Genomic DNA, 7,145 nt, shown 5'->3' on the forward strand with positions numbered 1-7,145 from the left:
AATCAACGTTCAAAAGCCATAAAATCTTCAACAAAATATGCAGATACTGTCAAAAATCGGTTCCAGGGAGTATATAGGGATTATTAATGTTGTTTTTGATGGTGTGTTTTTCTGGAACGAGTATCCGAATATTCGCTCGGAAAAAAGTATTCGATTAAACATTAAAACACCTTCGTCTTATACTCCGGTGCGCCTTATAGTGCGGAAAATATGGTACATCTGTAGCTACAATTCAAACCACTGGAGGCTGCTAATGAGAGAACCTAAATACGGCAGGTTTAACCAACACCTAAACCAACCATCTCTGACCTGAACCTAAACTAACCATCTCTTAACACAACACCTGACCCCCCATCGCTACCCCAGCTGCTAGCCATCCCCTCTGAACAGCGAGTCGACTGCCTGTCCCACGGCTGATGTTCTCAGCAGTACACCGTAGCCGCGCCAGGCGTGACCGCTGAGCGTGTGTGTGGGCCGCGGCTCCACTGGGGAGATACGGGTTATCGGACCAGACTGAGCTTATCCCCGCGGCGGGCCGTGTTGACTCTGCTGGGCGGACCGACCACACCCCGTGCTATCTCACAGGCGGGGCGCGTGGGGCCGGGCGTGTGGCTGCACATCGGGGGGTGCTTCTGGAGATTAGTGTGTATGGGCGTGTTTATAAATGCCTGTGTGTGTGTGTGCTTCTATGTGTGTGTGTGTGTGTGTGTGTGTGTGCTTCTATGTGTGCGTGTATTGTGTGTGTTGTTGGAGATTTGTGTGTATTTTGTTGTGTGTTATTCAGGGTTAGAGAGTGGTGGTGAACAGTATATTCAGGGTTAGAGAGTGGTGGTGAACAGTATATTCAGGGTTAGAGTGTGGTGGTGAACAGTATATTCAGGGTTAGAGTGGGGTGAACAGTATATTCAGGGTTAGAGAGTGTGGTGGTGAACAGTATATTCAGGGTTAGAGAGTGTGGTGGTGAACAGTATATTCAGGGTTAGAGAGTGTGGTGGTGAACAGTATATTCAGGGTTAGAGTGGGGTGAACAGTATATTCAGGGTTAGAGAGTGTGGTGGTGAACAGTATATTCAGGGTTAGAGAGTGTGGTGGTGAACAGTATATTCAGGGTTAGAGAGTGTGGTGGTGAACAGTATATTCAGGGTTAGAGTGTGGTGGTGAACAGTATATTCAGGGTTAGAGAGTGTGGTGGTGAACAGTATATTCAGGGTTAGAGAGTGGTGGTGAACAGTATATTCAGGGTTAGAGAGTGGTGGTGAACAGTATATTCAGGGTTAGAGAGTGGTGGTGAACAGTATATTCAGGGTTAGAGAGTGGTGGTGAACAGTATATTCAGGGTTAGAGAGTGTGGTGGTGAACAGTATATTCAGGGTTAGAGAGTGTGGTGGTGAACGGTATATTCAGGGTTAGAGAGTGGTGGTGAACAGTATATTCAGGGTTAGAGAGTGGTGGTGAACAGTATATTCAGGGTTAGAGAGTGTGGTGAACATTATATTCAGGGTTAGAGAGTGGTGGTGAACAGTATATTCAGGGTTAGAGAGTGGTGGTGAACAGTATATTCAGGGTTAGAGAGTGGTGGTGAACAGTATATTCAGGGTTAGAGAGTGGTGGTGAACAGTATATTCAGGGTTAGAGAGTGTGGTGGTGAACAGTATATTCAGGGTTAGAGAGTGGTGGTGAACAGTATATTCAGGGTTAGAGTGTGGTGGTGAACAGTATATTCAGGGTTAGAGAGTGGTGGTGAACAGTATATTCAGGGTTAGAGAGTGGTGGTGAACAGTATATTCAGGGTTAGAGAGTGGTGGTGAACAGTATATTCAGGGTTAGAGAGTGGTGGTGAACAGTATATTCAGGGTTAGAGAGTGTGGTGGTGAACAGTATATTCAGGGTTAGAGAGTGGTGGTGAACAGTATATTCAGGGTTAGAGAGTGTGGTGAACAGTATATTCAGGGTTAGAGAGTGGTGGTGAACAGTATATTCAGGGTTAGAGAGTGGTGGTGAACAGTATATTCAGGGTTAGAGAGTGGTGGTGAACAGTATATTCAGGGTTAGAGAGTGTGGTGGTGAACAGTATATTCAGGGTTAAAGAGTGTGGTGGTGAACAGTATATTCAGGGTTAGAGAGTGGTGGTGAACAGTATATTCAGGGTTAGAGAGTGGTGGTGAACAGTATATTCAGGGTTAGAGAGTGGTGGTGAACAGTATATTCAGGGTTAGAGTGTGTGGTGGTGAACAGTATATTCAGGGTTAGAGAGTGGTGGTGAACAGTATATTCAGGGTTAGAGAGTGGTGGTGAACATTATATTCAGGGTTAGAGAGTGGTGGTGAACAGTATATTCAGGGTTAGAGTGTGGTGGTGAACAGTATATTCAGGGTTAGAGAGTGGTGGTGAACAGTATATTCAGGGTTAGAGAGTGTGGTGGTGAACAGTATATTCAGGGTTAGAGAGTGTGGTGGTGAACAGTATATTCAGGGTTAGAGAGTGTGGTGGTGAACAGTATATTCAGGGTTAGAGAGTGGTGGTGAACAGTATATTCAGGGTTAGAGAGTGTGGTGAACAGTATATTCAGGGTTAGAGAGTGGTGGTGAACAGTATATTCAGGGTTAGAGAGTGGTGGTGAACAGTATATTCAGGGTTAGAGAGTGGTGGTGAACAGTATTTTCAGGGTTAGAGAGTGTGGTGGTGAACAGTATATTCAGGGTTAGAGTGTGTGGCCGGACCAGAGCTACCAGTTCCTCTTAAAGGTCCCATGGCATGCCACCAGGGGTGGTGTGATCATCCGTTACAAGCTGTTTAGGAAATCTGCCCCTTATGACATCACAGGTGGGCGTGTCCACCTAGATGTGTGCTGATAGGTCAGTCTAGCAGCCTCCCCAGTGGACTGTAGCAGACGTTGCTCATCTATCCGTCACCTGGATGTGACGTCATAAGGTGCAGATTTCCAAAACGTCTCGTAACGGCTAATCGCACCCCACCTGGAGGCATGTCACGGGACCTTTGTAATGATGGTTGCCGCCCCCCTCTGCGCACGCTGAGCCCCGACCGGCCCGTGACCCCCGACCGGCCCGTGACCCCCGACCGGCCCGTGACCCCCAACGGCCAGCGGGCCGACCCCCTGAGGGGAGGCGCCCTATGGGCAAGGCTCGCTCGCACCTTTTGGAATCTCGTTAGATTAATTAGCCGCAGGATAACACAACGGCTGTGGGACATTTTGATAACGCTATTATCATTTAACTGTTTAACAAAAATAAATATACATTTGTGAAACATGCGGTTTAAGTATGATTCTTGGAAAGGATGAGACTTTGAGTTTTCTCGTACATTGCATGCTGCTTTCATTTGTATTTACATGCTAATTACTTTATTGGACTTAAAGAATGTGGTTTCGGTCGATGTAGATAATTTCTGCGTTCATTGCCAGCCATACATGTATTCCAGTGGAATCTGGTAAACCAGGTTTCCTATTTCCTGATAGCCTGGTTATATTCAGGCCTGGTTTCATATTGCATATTGCGCGTGGGTGTTTTCTTTATGGGGGCCTGCTGGCGCAATTCTTTCGAAAGAAAACCCCTCTTAAGTTAATGAATAGGTAAGCCAGCTAGGCTAGGTTTGGTATGTGCCGTCCGTGTATGACTTTCAATGGTCCGGGCCGGTCCTAGTCAAATCATTTCGGACGTTTGGTCGGCTGTATGACACTTCCTGGCTCTTGCTTTACCGGTCCGAGCCCCACCTCTCTGACGGGAGGCATGCTTCAGAAGGAATGCGTTTCTCGGTTTCACCTGAAGAAGACAGGATTTGTAAGAAACACAGCCAACCTCTGGAGCTCTTCTGCCATACTGAACAGGTGTTTGTGTGTCAGTCCTGTGATGGACCACAAGTTCCATCCTGTTGTAACAATAAGGGAGGAACATGAGGAGAAGATGAAACAGTTATAGAAGATACAGTCTGAAGTTCAGCAGACGATCCGCGACAGAGAACAACTGATATACGAGATCTATTCTACAGTTTCAACAGAGAACCAAGCCGAAAGCCTCATTGCAGAGCTGGCGGAGGAAATAACCTTACTGACCAGTGAACGCTCAGAGCTGATGCAGGTCTCACAGACTGAAGACCCCCTCCACTTCCTCCAGGCCTTCAGAATCCCGGAGAATCTGCTACACTTCAGGGACTGGACGACGGTGGAGGTCTGTCCTCAGCCAGACGTACGGACCTTTAGCAGAGCCCAGGACCAGCTGGAGGAGACGCTGAACGTGAGGACGGAGAACCCACGAGACCTGAAAGCAGCTCTAGACTGAGTGTGAGTGTCTGTTCCGTTCGATTCATCACAACACACCTATTGATGGAAAGTCCATCCACACAGCAGGAGGGGACGTCCGAGAGAGAGAGAGAGAGAGAGAGAGAGAGAGAGAGAGAGAGAGAGAGAGAGAGAGAGAGAGAGAGAGAGAGAGAGAGAGAGAGAGAGAGAGAGAGAGAGAGAGAGAGAGAGAGAGAGAGAGAGAGAGAGGACTACAATTATTATTGTAGGAGATGGTATAGAAATGAGGACGGAGACTTGGTTGCCGGTGAAAATATAAAGAGAAGGATTTATTTCCCCAAACACAGAATAGCCCCGCACAGCCAGAGGTGCGTTCCTTAAGTAATTCGTCGCACCCCCAGGTCGGTCTCACGCCCCCTTGCCTTAAAGGGGGCACGCACCATACACCATACACACAGTGAATTACGATACCGGAGAGATACCGATACATTAATACAATTATCTATAAAACAGTTGATTTATTATTTTAATGACCACACAGCCAGGCTGGTGTAATATGTTTTCAGTACAGCTCCTTGTTACAGGTTCCAACATTACATTAAACATATAACATGGATATACATACAGATCGACACATTACACAAAACATAAGCTTTGCTTGATTATTTCATTAGTGTTCTTCTGTTTGGTTTAGCAGCTAATCATGTCTTTTCTCCCGTCAGATGCCTGTGAACTCACCCTGGACCCAAACACAGCCCACAGAGACCTCTCTCTGTCTGAGGACCACAGAATGGTTACCTGGACTGGAAACTACCAGTCGTATCCGGATCACCCAGAGAGATTTGACTCCAGGTCCCAGGTGTTGTGTAGACAAGGTCTGTCTGGCCGCTGTTACTGGGAGGTAGAGTGGGAAGGACATGTGGAGGTAGGAGTGACATACAGAGGAATCACAAGGAGAGGAATGGTTGAGGACAGCAGGCTTGGACGGAACAACAAGTCCTGGAGTCTTGTTTGTTCTGATGGTGGTTACTCTGCCTGGTACGACGGTACAGGAACAGCCATAAGTCTCCCCCCAGCTGGCTCCACCAGAGTAGGAGTGTATCTGGACCGGCCTGCTGGCTCTCTGCCCTTCTACAGAGTGTCCCCAGGTGGAGGAGGGTCCTCAGACACACTGACACACCTCCACACCTTCTGGTCCTCCTTCACCCAGGATCTCTGGCCAGTTTTGTTTTTTTATGCTGCTTTTTCAGTGTCTCTGTGTTGGAGGTAGCAACACACGCGCGCGCGCACACACACATGGCATGGAGTGTGGAGGTCTGTCCGGCCAGCGGCGTTCCTAATACCAGCGTCTGAGTGAGGGTGGAGATTCCCGGACACCTTTAGTATATCGCTACGGTTTGTGGGCCATTTCACACACACATCCCTTATAATACCACTCATGCATAACGACGGTGCAAAAAAATGAACGCAAAGTTTAATCTGTTTGATTCCCACCAGCTCTTTAATGTTAATACATTTTAAAAAAAAAAGTGAAATTAAATCATCAATACCACAGATTTATCTTCCTCCCCATAACCATCATTATATATTGAGCTTCCTCTAGAGTTAAATATATATATTGATAAAGGGTTTGGGTTTTCATTTTACTCATATATATCGGTAGCATGGTCATTTCTGTCGTGTTTCTGTATCGAATGCTTGTGAATATTTCTGTACAAACTCGATCTCTGTCACTATATATGGTGTTGATGTGTATGATTTCCTGGTCCTTGACTGTAAACAAACAGGGTCATGGGTCAGGATAGATGGTGTACCACATGTGTTGAGGCCTTCACTCTTCAACCAAACATGTACACAAACTAATTATATCTTCTCTGATAACTTTTGCAAAAGATGTGATTCTTTTCATCGATTGGAAAATATTCCCTTTTGTTATTTTTATCCAAAATTGAATTGACTGTTATAGAGTTTGACTACTAGATGGGTGTGGGTCTCATTTCTTCATACATTTTTAATTCATTCATTCAACTTCAATAAACAAATATAGCTACACAACGGCGAAAGCGGATCTACTGGTGTCCCTGTATTTTGTCATTCCTTCCGCATCCACACACTTATGTTCCCTACTCCCTACATTGTCCCCTACTCCCTAAAGTGTTCCCTACTCTCTAAAGTGTCCCCTATTCCATAATTGTCCCATACTCCCTAAAGTGTTCCCTACTCCCTAAATTGTCACCTATTCCTTAAATTGTACCCTACTCCCTAACGTGTCCCTTACTCCTTAAAGTGTTTCCTACTCCTTACACTGTTTCCTACTCCCCACACTGTTTCCTACCCCCAACATTGTCAATAACTCCCTAAAGGGTTCCTTACTCCCTACTCCCTACATTGTCCCCTACTCCCTAATGTGTTCCCTACTCCCTAAAGTGACCCCTACTCCCTGAAGTGTTTCCTACTCCCTGTACTGTTTCCCACCCCCTACATTGTCCCTAACTCCCCAAAGGGTTCCTTACTCCCTACTCCCTAAAGTGTTCCCTGCTCCCTAAAGTTTTCCCTGCTCCCTGAAGGGTTTCCTACTCCCTACACAGTTTCCTACTCCCTACATTGTCTCCTACTCCCTAAAGTGTTCCCTGCTCCCTAAAGTGTTCCCTATGCCCGCAGTGGAGTCACTTGGAACAAGTGGAATTTCCTTGAGTTCAGAAGCGGTTCCTGGAAGCTGCTGGACGACCCTGGGTTGAATGTCCTCCGATGTGACAGCCGAGCGCTGCCCCCTGGTGCTGAGTCGGCAGTGACGGCCCCACCCTGCCCCCTGGTGGCCTCTTGGAGCCCTGCCCCCTGGTGGCCTCTTGGAGCGCTGCCCCCTGGTGGCCTCTTGGAGCGCTGCCCCCTG

The sequence above is a fragment of the Gadus chalcogrammus genome, chromosome 22 (genome assembly GCF_026213295.1).
Source record: "Gadus chalcogrammus isolate NIFS_2021 chromosome 22, NIFS_Gcha_1.0, whole genome shotgun sequence".
Lineage (NCBI taxonomy): Eukaryota > Metazoa > Chordata > Actinopteri > Gadiformes > Gadidae > Gadus > Gadus chalcogrammus.